Raw genomic sequence first — 15,630 nt, forward strand, 5'->3', positions numbered from 1 at the left:
TGAAGTGTATGTCTCTTTTGGTGGGTTCATTTTCCATTTCACATAAGGGGGAGATCTGTTGTAGTGTACCTTCATCCTATCTGCTCTGCTCAGTATGGATGTGATGTCATGAGTGTTCTAGGAGTAGAATGTGGTGTGAGTGTTCCCTGCTGTATGTTCCTTGGATGACAGTTGGTGAGAGGCTGGTGAGAGAAAGGGTGGCAGAAAACCTAACCAGATTGGCTGACGCATTGCAATCCAGTCTAGCCACATAATACTGGTTACCATGCAAACATGATAAGTGTTGTTACATGGCTAGACTGGACCACAGTGCGCTGTGGCAGCCAGTCGCATTACGCTTTAGGCGTCTTTCATCACATTTATATACTGGGCATCATGGTTAAAGCAAACAAGAGATCATGTTTGCTTCAAAATTGATGTCCAGTATAAAGTGCGCCCCCCCACATCCCAAAATCAGAAGCTCACTCATCACAATGAACAGTCTTCTGATTTGCGGGTGCGGGGGTGCCCCCAATTCAGAGGCATGCTCACCAACACAGTGAGTGCCACTCACTGCTCTGGCGAGCAAGCCTCTGATTATTCCCCAAATCAAAGGCCGATTCACCAGCAATGTGAGCAGCCCTCACCGTGCTTGTGAGTGGGCCTTTGATTTTGGGGCCACCTCCACAACCCCACAATTTAAAATCAGAAGCCTACTGTTGTACATGAATAAAGGGACACTACCCCTTTAAGAGCGGCAACAGAGGAGGAGCGGGAGAGAAAGGGAAAAGGAGGGGGCCGGGGAAGGAAACGGCAGTTGGTGTCAGGGAGTGAATAAAGATGGTTCACTGCAGCATTGGCTCCGTGTCATTCTTGAGGCTTGGGTATGCATGAATGAACGGAGCACAACACTGGCGACGAAGCCGATGCGAACCCGTGGGTGCCGGCAGCAGTGAGTGGAGGGCCCGTGTGCCCAGCAGCTTGAAGGGCCCGTGAGCCCAGCAGTGATTGGAGGGCCCGTGTGCCCAGCAGCGTCCGGGGAGGGCCCGTGTGCCCAGCAGCTTGAAGGGCCCGTGAGCCCAGCAGTGTGAGGAGGGCCTGTGAGCCCAGCAGTGAGTGGAGGGCCCGTGTGCCCAGCAGCTTGAAGGGCCCGTGAGCCCAGCAGTGATTGGAGGGCCCGTGTGCCCAGCAGCGTCCAGGGAGGGCCCGTGTGCCCAGCAGCTTGAAGGGCCCGTGAGCCCAGCAGTGTGAGGAGGGCCTGCGAGCCCAGCAGCGTTCAGGGAGGGCCCGTGTGCCCAGCAGTTAAGGAGGGCTCGTGAGCCCAGCAGACCAGGTAGGCCCGTGTGCCCTACAGCGTATCAGGACCGGAGAGCCCAGCAGAGTGGAGCCCAGCAGCGGTGGCCTGCCAGCAGCAGACCAGCCGACCAGAAGATCGGGGAGGACCGTGCGCCCAAGACTGGAGAGCCCGGTGGCGAGGAACCCGACAGCGGAGGACTGCCAGCTAACCAGCCGACCGGAAGATCGAGAGGCCCGTGCGCCCCAACTGCAGAGCCCAGCAGCGAAGAGCCCAGCAGCGGAAGCCCGCCGACAACAGCCCAGCCGACCAGGACCGCAGCGCCCAGCAGAGGAGGTCCCGCGCACCTCGACAAGAAGAGGACCGCGGACGCCAACAACGAGCGGAGCCCGCGGACCAGAAGAGGCCCACAAGAGGAAGGAGACCACGAGGGAACTCAGCAGGCCCACACGTCACGGAAGAGGAGACCCGCAGGCTCGCGGCATCCACCCTCAAGTAAGGAGTCGGAAAGGGGTAGCAAAAGGGAACCCCGAATCTCCCACCCACGTGACACATCAGGGAACCAGTGAAATCACCCGAAGGTGACACCTGCAAAGGGAACCCCGAGTCTCCCACCCACGTGACACATCAGGGAACCAGTAAAATCACCCGAAGGTGACACCTGCAAAAGGGAACCCCGAATCTCCCACCCACGTGACACACCAGCAGACACACCCAAAGGTAACATTTGCAAAGGGGAACCCCGAGTCTCCCACCTACGTGACATCGGTGGAAACACCTGGAAAACAAAATTTTGCAAGAACCCGAAGGTGACATTGTCACACAAAAAGCAGAGGGTGAACAACGTGCCCCAGTGGACGAACATACACCGCAGCAGTTCAAGAGAACCACGGTGCAAAAGCCTACCAGAGCACCCCGAGCATCCGCGACGCAGCACTCCACGCTACACACCAGGATACCGCCATGTCATCTGCAGACGCGGCAGACCCTAATGCACCACCACCACCACCAGGAGCTCCCTCCTCTCACGCAAGCCTAATGAGGAGACCTGCCCCGTTCACGCTAAACCCACACCATGACCAGGGGCAGAGATGGGAAGAATGGATGGAGGAATTTGACGACTTCGTGGGTGCCATCGGCACACAAGAACCTCCCAACATACTGAGCATATTTGCAAATGTCGCAGGGAGAGAAATCAAAAATATTATACGCACGATCCCTCCACAAGATCGCACCACATATGCAAGACTCCTGCAAGCCATTCACGAAAAACTGGTCATCTCACCCAACCGGGACTATGAAAGGTACACTTTCAACCAATGTGGCCAGCTACCTCACGAATCAATAGGGGAGTTCGTAATACGTCTTCAGAGGAAAATATCCAAATGTGACTTTGCTAACTTTAATGACGAAGAAGCCATTAGATTACGCATCATAGAAGGGTGTGCATCCTCGATGTTCCGGAAGCACCTCCTCAAGAAACCCCTATCCCTAAAAGAGGTGCTAGACCTAGCCAGGGTATACGAAAGAGTGGACATTCAAGCAGCAGCCATTGAGAACCCAAAAAAGGGAGAAACCATAGCCGCAATACATCCCTACGCCCGCCAGCCAAACACCCAACCAAGGACCAACCAGAGGTACCCGACACAACGAGCACAGGGTGACCGCCAATGCTATCGCTGCGGATTTGAATATCCACACAGAGGACCGTGCCCCGCCATTGGGCAACGATGCATGAGATGCGGAATGGAGAACCACTTCCAAGTGATGTGCAAAGAACTACTACCGGAAGGAGGATCAGCACGCCCACAATCTGCCCCTCGCACGATGGACGCACATAAAGAACAGCATCACCATGTGGACAGGAATGCACCTCTCGCGCCATCATATCAACGCCCAAACACAGTGAGAGCCTTGGAAGGACTTCAGATCGAACCGGACAGGAAAGACCACGAATTATACGATGCCTATCAGGATGACTTCATGCGGGAACTGGAACGCGAAGACACCCGCAGAGTGGAAGCACCAGACAACCGGGAACGTGACAGGGAGCCATACCCTTACCCCCCACCACACTATCCACCAAGTGGAAACGAACAGCCTCCATACCTACAGGACGGCTACGACCGAGAGTATGTATGCCTTCTCAGCGTAGAGGAGGAGGACACCGCGGCTCCCAGAGTAACAATTCAGATGGGAAGAACCCATAACAGATTTATTGTTGATACAGGAGCGACGGTCAACGTCATGAATGAAGACATCTATCGTGAAATAGCTTCAACATACCCCATCCAAGAGTGTAGGACACACATCTTCCAATGGGGAGCAACCCAACCCATGACATCAAAAGGGAAATTTCAATGCGACCTACGACACAGAGGCATCACAGTAACCGCCACGATACATGTGATAAGAAGCCCAGCTATTGGCCGCTGCCTTCTCAGTTACAGGACAGCTAACGCACTTGCCCTGATTGACCTACACTATGACCAGTCGGAGGTCATTGAAGGACTACCACTACCATGCGAACCCGTCAGGGCAATCATAGACAGACTACTGGCAAAAAGAGAACTCAAGAACACTTTCCCCAAACTGTTCGAAGGGGTAGGGATGCTAAAAGGGCCATGCATCAATCTACATATAGACAAAAACGTCAGGCCAGTTCCACAACACCCACGGAAAGTGGGTTTCCACCTCCAAGAACAGGTATCAAAAGAAATCCAACTTCTTCTTCTCAACGACATCTCAATACCTGGAAGGGATCAAGAGCAACAGGACAAAGCCCTAACACCAACCTGTGGGAACACCAAAATGAAAATGCCACCCCGCATAGAACGAGGGGGAATAAGACTGCAAGAGGACGATTATACTATTGTCCACAAACCAGGAGGAGACGCAGACCCAGCGGACTATCCATCCAGACACCCCCTACTGGACAAAGTTGACACCCGGGCACATGAGGTCACTAAAAAAATCTTGCACCTGTCGTCAAATGACAGGCCACCAGCTGAACTCATGGTGAGAGATCAACCCAGAACACGCATTCCCAGATGGAAGGACCACACACCTGAAGAAGACCTAACCGTCAGAGAACGAGACACCGAGAGGAAGAGGAAGGCCAAGCAATGGGCTGACACAAAAAGGAGAGCGAAAGAACAACGACTAGAGATCGAGCAAACAGTCCTGGTGCGACAAACACAACGCAAGAAAACGGACACTCGATACAGCCCAGAGCCACGAACAATCACAGCCATCAAGAGGCCCATGATCACAGAAACCGGAGAACTAGGAGACATTACCCACAACTCCTCATTCCTCAGGGAGTTATATCTGGAGGAACATGAAACACAAGAAACACCCGACGAGAACACCAGCGAGGAAGAAGAAACAGAACCCCCAGTGGAATTGACCGGCGAAAGCCGAGAATCACCAGGGAGACCCCTAGGACAATAAAGAAGCCAGTGAGGCTCATCGAACAGATGTAACTGGACTCTCATGTTAAGTACGGGGGAGGTGTTGTACATGAATAAAGGGACACTACCCCTTTAAGAGCGGCAACAGAGGAGGAGCGGGAGAGAAAGGGAAAAGGAGGGGGCCGGGGAAGGAAACGGCAGTTGGTGTCAGGGAGTGAATAAAGATGGTTCACTGCAGCATTGGCTCCGTGTCATTCTTGAGGCTTGGGTATGCATGAATGAACGGAGCACAACACCTACTCACCATGCTGGTGAGCAGGCCTCTAATTTGTGGTCCTGGTGACAGTATTCATAACTCCTTCACCCAATCACCTATAGCATACACTCTCTGATTCACACATGCACCCAAGCAACATACGCTCTTTTATTCAAACTCGCACTCAAACATACACTCATTCCTACACACAGAGCCACACACATTCGGTTACACATTTGTTTGTACCTGCAGCTCTGGTCCAGAATTCGCTCTGTGGGGTCCAAAAACAGCGCTACTTCTCCCTCACAACATGAACAGGAATAAGGAAGCAGGGAGCGCTTTGTGGCTCAGGCACATGTGCACGGGACCCGGGCCGACTCCCTGGAGTATTCCCCAGCAGCTCTGATTGTGCGTGGAAGCGCAGGAGTGGGAAAATGGAAGGCTGAGAAAGCAAATCTCCCCTGACCTTGCATGGCCCATTGGATATGCACGCTGGGTTACCCATTGTCAAAGGGAAATCATGTTTCTGCGTTCATCTCAGTCACATGGATGGTGTACATCATCTGGCACTGCGAAGATGTGGTGCCAAACTTGGTCCCATCATTTTCCTGGCACACAGTTTTTTTCAAGCAGCACGATGTTGTACTCTCTGTACTGTAGTTTGAAGCATGTCCGCCTTATGAAAATTCCTGCTGGAAAAAGATAGCATGTCCTTCTAGGCTCTTCAGGCCATGAAGATGCTGGTGGCGGACTTGTTGCTTTGGCTACCACAGGCTGATATTTTCCTCTGTCTGGATGCCTTTGAAATTCCCTGTACAGGGTAAAACAGAAGCATTGTCCTTCCCTCTTCTCTCTTCTCTCTAAAATTGTGCCGCTATGCCCCTCCTTTTCCTTCTTTATATCCCTGGCTTCTAAATCCCTTTTTTTCCGCCTGGATTCCGATCGGTCACAGTCTTGATGCTGATCGTCTTCGTCATCAGCAGCATTATCCTTAGACTTAAACTCTTTGCATGCTGATCCTGGTGGAGGAGGCAGGAGCACCCCACATCTTTACTTATTTCTCCCGTTCGTCAGTAGATACAATCTGTGACTTCTATCATTTTCAGCCCAAGCGACGGCCCGCTGCAACTCCTTCACCTGCCTTATTTTCACCGGGAAACTTAGTGTTCTGGACATGTTGGCACTCAGAACGGTCAATTGTCAGTAGCCACAAAAAGATCTCTCCTTACAGAATCAGCTGCAGATGCTAAATGAACTCTGGTGACTCGAAAGAATTGCTAGATTTATCATTCACAACTTTGCAAAAAAAATATTTGCTCTGTCTACTATAAAATGGCCCATTAACTTACTGCCTCTGAATTCATTATTCTCCTCACACTAACAAGAAATGCAACATGTGTTTGAGCCATGCAAGATGATCACTCAGTAGGATTTCTCCCTCCATTGTACTAAAAGGATGAAGTCATTCACAGGCAATGAATGACGCACCTTCCAACACAGATGGCTCAAGGAACCCTCCCACTTGTAGAGAAAGTTAAAAGGTTTCTATTGATCTGCTTAGCAAGGCACTAGGTCCGTCCCTCTCTCTCTCACCTAAATGCACCAGTGCCTTCCTAACCCAGGTGGCCCTTTCCCCTGCTGATCTCTTGATCTGCTACCTCCTCCTCTGACCTGATCCAAATAACCCACAATTTCTTGCTTTATGTTGCCTTTCTTATCCTCCCTCTTTTTTCTCTGATTGGATTACAGCTCCTCGCCAATATGGCCCTGTCCTCATTGCCCAAGAGGAATTAGAATCATGGGAAATGACAAATGATGGGTTAAGCCCTGCCCTTTTCTATGCTGGGCTGCCATTTTGCAACAATGGTGGCCCACACTGCAATGTGTCTGAGTTCGTGTTAAGGGGCCATGGTGTGGTCATCTCCAAGGTAAGTGCAGTCCTGCTGAGCGGTTGCCACAACACTTTACGTTCCTGATGGTCTAGGTCAGCCACAGTGGATCTGCTGCCATGTGCGCCAGTGCTGGGAAGTGGTGTGCAGTGCCTGGGAAAGCTACTTAGGATCTCTGGTTCAACTTTCATTTGCACTCTATCTCTCTCTGTTGGATCTGTGATTCAGATAGCTGTAAACGGATCGCAGGGGCACTCATAGGTTGCTCTCCGGCGGGTGGTTTCCCTGTTATTGCTGCTTCTCTTGTAGCTCTAGAAAAGAAAGGGAAAACTTGCCATCACTTTCTTCAGGAAGTATTGGGTGATACAAGTTATTATTACGCATATACAATCAGGCACTTGGGGAGTAGGCAGGAAATGGGCCCTGTCTGAACTGCCAGCGTCCCCTCTGGGGAAGGACTGGATAATCTGACTCCTACTCCAGGCTGAGTGGGGTACCTCTCTGCTGGAGGCAAGGCCAGCTATTTGACCTTGTCACACACCTCCTCCGTTTTTCCCAGATCGTACTTTTTACCCTGAACACTGGTTGACTGAGCACCCAAAGGTGAAGACATTTTCTGTTGTCAGATTTCCTGGAGTCACAGGTTGAATGGTGGGAAATCTACACCCAACAGGACCTCCCCTCTGGGCATCAAAATCATAGGCTTGTTATTTCCCTGTGCAATACCCGGAGGATTATGTACGCCTGTAGATACAGATCCATGGGCCTCATTACAAGCATGCCGGTCCGGAAACAATGGTGCTGGTAAGCTTAATGGCACTGTTGTTTCCGGACTGGCATAGTACAGGTCTGGCTGCCAGAGCTGCCGTGCCTGGTAGGTCGGATTCTGCCGGACACAGCGGCCACGGTAAGCAGACTGTCACAGAAGCACCGGCACTGTTATTAACCGTGCAGGTGCTTCTGTGTTTCCCATTCCCATAGAGTCCTATGGTACTCTATGGCAATGGGGAATTTCAATTCACCAGTGCCTAATTTTCGGGCGACCGTGGTTGTAATCCCTTCAGTGTTACAGCAAGCCAGGTACCAGTAACTATTCACGGTTCCGGCGACAACCCACCAGTAGTACCGACAGGGTTACCGCCGACTCATAATGAGGCCCCATGTCTCTATAGATGCAAACAATTTGGGACAAGCTTCCCGGGTGCAGCTCTTCTAATGAGACCACGTCTGACAGGACAGTGCTTTTCTTGCTCCCTGAATCTGGTAAAGTTTTATCCAGGCAACCTTGGACCACTAACGGTAGAGGAACAGAGCCATAGATCAATCTATCACCATTGATTTAAACAATATACTATGACACAATGTCAACAATATCACTTTTACAGTGAGGTATCCCTCTACTTTTGAGGTTTTCTCCGATATCCTTTAAATGATGTTTAATTCTTAATATCTTTCAGAGCTGTCATTATGGTCTGATGATTGACTGCCCCAATAGTATGGCCTCAGGGAATGATGAGGGTCATAAGGTGCGGAATGACACATATCCCAAGAACTAATGACCCCTGCTCTGGTCTGTAAGGCTTTTAGAACATTATGGTAATAGCATTTTAGTCATCTGAGTTGTGTTAATGCAGTGGAGTTGTAGCCCTCAAAACCTATATACTATTATTGACTTAATTTCATGGACTCTGATTGGGTACCATCCATGCATTAATGACTGTATTGAGCTCATTAAGAATAAATATATGAAGTATGACAAGATCTGTGTGTTTTGTGATATTTAGGTTTTGCTTAGTGGGCTATAAGGGTAATGGGTACACCCAAAGTTTACCATTTTGCAGACGGAAGGTTCTGGAAGCAGACACTCTGCCCCAGAAACCCAGAAAGTCACCTGCCTATCAGACTGAGGCCTTCCTCTAGACACAGGTTGACATCACTCTTTGGCTTCAGCTCATTTCTTTGCACTCGTCCATCGATTTTGAGCGGTCTCAGAAGGGTGGTGAGGCGATCCTAGCTATAGAAGACATTGTAAAGCTTTAATGAAATACAATCAAGCATACACCATGAGTCATAGATGTGTATGGGTGATGTGATGGGTTGACCATGAGTCATAGATGTGTTGCATGGTTTAGAGCTTATGTAATGGGTTGTACTGGTCCAATAACTCATTCACTATCTAATTCCTCTTGTTGCAGGGATGACGAGCAGCACGACCAAGAGCACCCCTAAAACAACACCAACAACTACAACTGCAGTAACAGGAGATTGTAAATATGCTTATTTTCACTCATTTTTTTAAATTCTTACATTAGTGTCGTTTCTAGTGCATCATAAGGGTGCTTATTAGTTATCCTCAGTGCCATTCCACTCTCATCTATATTATCTATAGCATAGTCCAATGCTCCCCAAAGTCACAGATGAATTTCCTGCCTGCTTAAGAGGTGTCCGAGGAGTCATGCGAGATACATCACGATCTGGTGAAAATAGCAATTTCCCAAAATGTTTGAATCTCCAGTAAAAGAAAGGGCCAATGCTAAGTTTGTCAAAGGGACTTAAGCTATCAGGAGGGGCTGGGCGAACCTCTGCCCAGCCTTCATCGCAGGTCGAACTGAATGCCTGACTCCCTGGCATCCAAGAATGGTACCCAATCCCATCCAAAGGGTTCAGTGGGATGGGACTTTGATTGGTGGATCCCTGATTTAGCCTGTGAGATTTGGTGTGTTCTGGGAGGCTTGGGAGCCCTCTAAAATGACACATCACTTTCACTTTTTCTTTGTGGTTTTTTAAAGCTGTATGAGCCTCCCACAACTTGGTGTTTTTAATATACTTTGGAAGAGTTTATTAATGCTTTTTGCAAGTGTATTAGATTTGTGTTTTTTTATCCCAATTTGCCCCCTTTGGTCTGTCTGTGTGTTTAGTAAGCCCATTTATTGTCTTTCATTTTCACCTTTACTTTGTTTCCAGAAAATCCCAAAATGTTTCCCTGTCATTTCCCTGTTCCTCCCCCTTTGTGCCATCACAAAATACTTTTTCAAAAATATGCAAAAAAAGTTTCCCATTTTGTATTCCTAATCCCATTTGGATATGTGTATTTCCTACTACACATTTTGTGACATCTTCCAATTTTTTAACACGCAAACAACAGCTTGTTGTTTTCACTTCTTTTTGAAACCTAACAATTATTTGCATTTGTGTTTGAGCAGAAACTTCTCTATGTTTGAGTCAACGTTGTGTGTGTGTTTGAGTCAACGTTGTGTGTGTGTCCACGAGCCCTGTGCGAATCCATGTGTGTGCCCTAGTAAGTCACCTTTCATTGTTATTATTGATTATTGTTAATCCTCCCTAAGAAAGGAATAGAACTCGTGAAGCAGAGCAGGGATTGGAGGAGAAAGAGGAGGATGACCTGCTTAAGGAACTGAGATATGAGTTGCTTGGTGGAGGTCTGTGAAGACAAGTGTGTGGCTCTTGTTGTTGAACAGAGGTCATGCCACAGGAGCTGGTTCAGAAGGAGGAAGAGGGCACTTCACATATCCCTGCTGTTGCAGAGGGCCAGGGCAGGTGCAGACGATCCTGGTCAAGGTTCAGGAAGGACAGAGCATCCTGACTCTGGACTCTGCCCAGCTCATCATAGTCCTGGGAGTGCTTTAGCTTGCTGGAAGAGAAGACAGTGAGTGGGTTACAAGTCACTGTAATATGCTGTCTGTGTGAGACATAGTGAAGGAGGAAACGCCAAAGCACAGTTGCTTCTTTGGGAACATAGCAATTCACAAGCACTTGAAATAGTGGTATGGTCTCACTAGTCCTATTTTGTGGAAGTCAGCTTCCAGTAACTCCTCATTCACATCACTCAGCAGTGGTGGAGATGGTAATTAGGGAGTGCCTCTAATGACACATTTGTCCATTACCAATACCCTCTGAGCCTGCCCAATCACCTCAGCTCCCTCTCTAATCTGTGCCAGTGGCATCATCCACCAGCAGGGTTTTGTCCCCACTGCCAGCACCACTGCCACCACTGCAGCTAGTTGTTGTTCTGGTATCCATTTGTGTGTATCCCTAGTGGGGAAGGCATTGAGGGACCGAATAAGGTATCATGCACGTATACAGTCCCTGTATTGCCATATTACCATTGTTCAGGGGGGAACAAAACCCCATGGCAGTGGATGATGACATGAAGGGGCACCTGCACCACAGGGAACTATTGTAGGTGTCTGACTGGGCATTGGGCATTAGGGTAGGGAAGGATATGTGAAGAGACTGCCCTTTGACTCGCATAAGGAAGGATAGTCTCCAGCTATTGTTGGAGTGGCTATCCAAGTTTTCAATAGGGTCACAATAAGTTGCAGATCCCACTGTCTGAAGAGGGAAGTAGCTAATCCAGACCAGAAACTAATTAATCAGGTGTTGATTTGCAAATGTGTAGCTCGCCATAAAATCCTCTAAGGGCAGAAATCCAATGAATTGCCAGACAAACACATTTGTGTGCAGCAGTCTATCAGCAGTAGAAGTGTTAAACTGTATCACTGACTCTTGGTAGAGAACGGAAATGATTGGCTTTACTCAATGAGGAGGAGCTAAACCTTTAAAACCTTGGCCGGATCTAGCGCCAGCCAAGCGCAGTTGTGTGCAGCAGTCTATCAACAGCAGCAGTTGCGTGAGGCAGGGGAGGTTTAATCCCTCCAGAAAATCTTAGATCGCAAGCAGCCCGACTGCAGCAACACGTGAATAATGGTGAGTCACTCCCTATGCTTCTCTATTTGTTGATATGAGGCAGGCCGGTTGACCTAGTGATTCACTGCCACCAACTGAAATGGGTAATATCTGCAATGAGTTTGACTTGTTACCAAGCCCTGTGAAACGTCTAAGTGAGACATGTGAATCGGAATCATTATTATGGGGCAATACGATTATTTTGCAGATAGTATTATCATGCTTAGATTACACTCTTACAGCAACCATTATGTCTGTGTGACAAAGCCTAAATACCTTGTTTGAAGGAAGTGAAAATGTGCTACAATTGGAAAATGTGAACGTGATTTCTCTGCTTAGAACAATTAGTGTGCTCCCAGGTGGGTTTGCCCAGACAATGAAGTTGTGCTGACTTTAAATGAGTCTTCTATTCTATCAAGTAAACAGAATATTTGAATCCCCCGTGAGCTGATCTGGGTCCTCACACTGGCAGCCTTAAACTTTGTTCTGCCATCTTTAGTGGAATCTTTGATATTCTAAAAGAGGAAGTTCGCGCAAATACAGAATAGTTGCAGGAAATGCAAGGAGCACTATTACAGACACCCAGAAGAAAGAAGTCAGGTGTTTTTTGAAGAATGAGGTAACGGAATTGTCTCATGTATTCATGAAGAATTTCGAAAAATTCCCCTTCCACGGGAAGGTCTTGGACATTGCAGCTCAGACCGTGGAGATTCAAAATTTGGTATGCTTGGTCTTGAACTTGGTCTTGAACCAATCAAAGCAAAATGACTCTCCTCTAAGCCGTACACTTCAGGGTTCCACCTCAATACAAACACACGATCATCCTATGTGTGACAGTGTGCCAATGTCATCTGGCACCCAAGTGATTACCCCAGCCACATTGCACACACTGCTCTCGGTTCGGGCTTCACAGGCGTACTGGTGCTCACGTGGTCAGCCGCCTTTAATACCGACATGCAGCGGATATACATCACTCCACCACGTGTGTCTGAATTAAAGGAACAGACACCACACTCCTCCTTTTTCATAACAAAACAAAACATGAGGTACAAACCGGATATAACACAATGTGCCTCATTACACGGTAGGCGGTGAGCCATGGCGCTATTAGCGCCATGGCTCATGCCGGTAAAATACCGGCACCGCCTTGGCGGAAAGGGGATTTACCGCCCTATTCCAAGGTTGGAGGGGCGGTAAATCCCCCTTCCACCATTGCCCTTCCCCATTCCCATTTCTGCCCCATAGGGCTCTATGGGAATGGGGAAGGCGCTAATTACGGCACCGCAAAATTGCGGTGCCGTAATTCGCTCCGAGGTCCCTTAGCGGGTTGGATTTTAACACAAAAAGCAGGCGTTAAATCCCCCAACCCGCAAAGGGACCTCGTAGTAAGGCGGTAAGGATTTACCGGTACCGGTATTTTACCGGTAACGGTAAATCCCTACCGCCATCCGTGTAATGAGGCCCAATGACCTGTAACAACATTTCACTGCAAACACCCCTCCCCCATTGTTTTATTCAAACCAGCACTCATTGTCCCCCACTCAGTCCAATGGACAGGGATTGCAAAGTTCAGGGGTCCAATATATAGTCCTGGAAGTGTGCAGGCTTCCCCCTGGACACTCTCAGGGGATACCTCCTGCCCCTCTCCCGGCTCTGACTCTATTCACCTGCATCCCCTCGAAGTAGGGGACTTGGCGTGTGGGTAGAGGCACCGCCCACGTCGGGCACCTCCTGACAGTCTCTCCTCAGTGTCTCCTCTGGCTTGGCACTCACATTCACTTCTGCTTGGCTGGGGTCCCCACCTTCCTGAAGAAACTGTTGTTCCGTGTGACAGTCGCAGTTCCATCAGATGCTGTCACCATGGAGCCATTGACTGCAACCACATCCAGGGGGGTTGGGCTCATAGGTCAGGGACAGTTTGCCTTGAGGGCGGCAGTTTCTCACCAGTACCTCATCCCCGGGGCTTAGCTGATGCTGTCGGTGGCCCCTCCTCACGCTCCTGCCATCCGTCCTTGCTCCTCTTTCCTACTCAACCTGAGCATCGTGGATCACGGCTAGTTCCCTTACACTTATATCAAGTATCAGGCCCCTCGGACATTGCTGAAACATTGCCTCATCCGGTGCCACATTGGTCGACGTAGGAGGGGTAGTTCTATACTCCCTCAGGAATTGGTATAGTGCCCACTGAAGGCACTGGTCTTGTCCATGGGCAATTCTGCAGACTTTGTTGAGGGTTCTCATAAACCGCTCTGCCTCGCCGTTTGCCTGCGGCCAGACGGGTGTGATCTTCCGGTGGCTGATCCCATATTCCTTCCTGAGCTATGCAAAACTGTCCCCTTGGAACGGTGGTCCATTGTCTGAGCACAGAGTCTGGGGCAGCCCATGAGTGGCAAAGATATTCTCGAGGGCCACCACGGCTCTATTGAACAACACCGACTCGACAAACTCAACTTCGGGGTCTCGGGACCACTCGTCCATCACCACGAGGAAATCCACGTCGCTGCCAGTGGACCCAAAGTCTGCATGTCTGATTTCCTAAGGGCACATACTGTCGGGGCATGGTTTCGATTATTGGCTATCGCTGTACTTAGGAGGCTGCTTGGCACCACACACAGGTTGAGACAAACTCCTCCACCTTCTTCTTGAGATCGGGGAACTGCACTTTCTGCATCAGTCTGCCATTTGTCTTAGCCATGCCTTGATGTCCTTGGTGTGCCAGCTCAATGACCTGCTGAAATGTGCTTGCTGGCACGACAATGCGTTCTCTGCGTAAAAGAAGCTCTGACTCCACGAAAGCTAGTTCATCCCTCACCCTCCAGAGATGTTCCAATGTCGTCCGCACCTCCTGGGTTCTTCTGCCAAGGGTCTCCACCACCGACCTCCATTAGCCCTTTTGAAGAGATCCCTTGAGCACCTGGAAGCACTCATCTGCCTCCGCCACCCCCACCAACTCGTGGAGGGCCAGGGCATTTGGGGTCTTTAACTCAACAAGCAGCCGCACATGCTCCTCAGCCTTGTCCATACTAGTGGTCTCCCCATCTCCTGCTTTGGCTCACGGATTTCGAGACAGGTAGACAGCCACCAAATTGTTGGTCCCAGGTCGATACACCAATGTCACTTGTATTCAAGGAGTGTCAGCATCCACTTCTCGATAAGTGCCAGGGGTTTCAAGGAGGATCCGCCAGGATCAGTAGCAGTAGCTTTTGGTCCGTCATGACAGTCACTGGTCACCCTAACACATAGAGACAAAAATGTCAACATCCCCACAACACTGCCAGGGCTTCCCGCTCTATTTGGGAATAGCGTTGCTCAGTCTCTGACAGGGCTCTGCTCTCATAGGCAATGGGCCCAACCTCCCCTTGGGTATCCACCTGGGTGAGGACCCGACCCAACCAGAAAGGGTTGTTGTCCTCCACCACCTCAGATGGGAGAGGGAGGGTCTAAAAACACCATGGTATCTTCAGCCATGGGTGCCCCTTTGACGTCCTCAAATGCAGCCTTCTCCAGTAGGCCCCATTGCGGTGTGACATCCTTCCTGAGACTCTGCAGCGGCTCTGACCTGGACACCAGATTCTTGATAAATCGACCACAGTAGGACATCAGCCTGAAGAAGCTGTGGACCTCAGTCACATACTCCGATGTTTTAGCCTCCATGATGTCCTTGACCTTGCAATGATCTGGCCATATCCCTCCTTCCTTAAATACAAACCTGAAGAATTTGATGTTAGTCTTCAAGAATTTGCATTTGTCCTTGTGCAATGTCAACCTCAGGTCCTGGAGACGCTGTAATGTCTTCACCAGGCATGCCATGTGTTCATCCTTGGTTTAGGCGAGCACCAGGATTTCATCGCTGATGTTCAGGATGCCGTCTAGATCTGCCAGGGCCCCTCAGATGATGTTCTGAAAGACTTTTGGTTGTGATGTACATCAAGTCAGGGTGTAACACACCTGGTGGTACCCTGCCCTCAAGTCCAATTTCAAGTAGAACTTGATGCCTTGTAAATCCGTAATGATGCCTTCAATTGTGGGTGTGAGGTGTCTCGCACGCTTGATCGCCTTTGTTTTTAGCCTCATGTCCATACATATCCTGAC

The sequence above is a fragment of the Ambystoma mexicanum genome, chromosome 8, assembly GCF_040938575.1.
Source record: "Ambystoma mexicanum isolate Mex_15411 chromosome 8, UKY_AmexF1_1, whole genome shotgun sequence".
NCBI lineage: Eukaryota > Metazoa > Chordata > Amphibia > Caudata > Ambystomatidae > Ambystoma > Ambystoma mexicanum.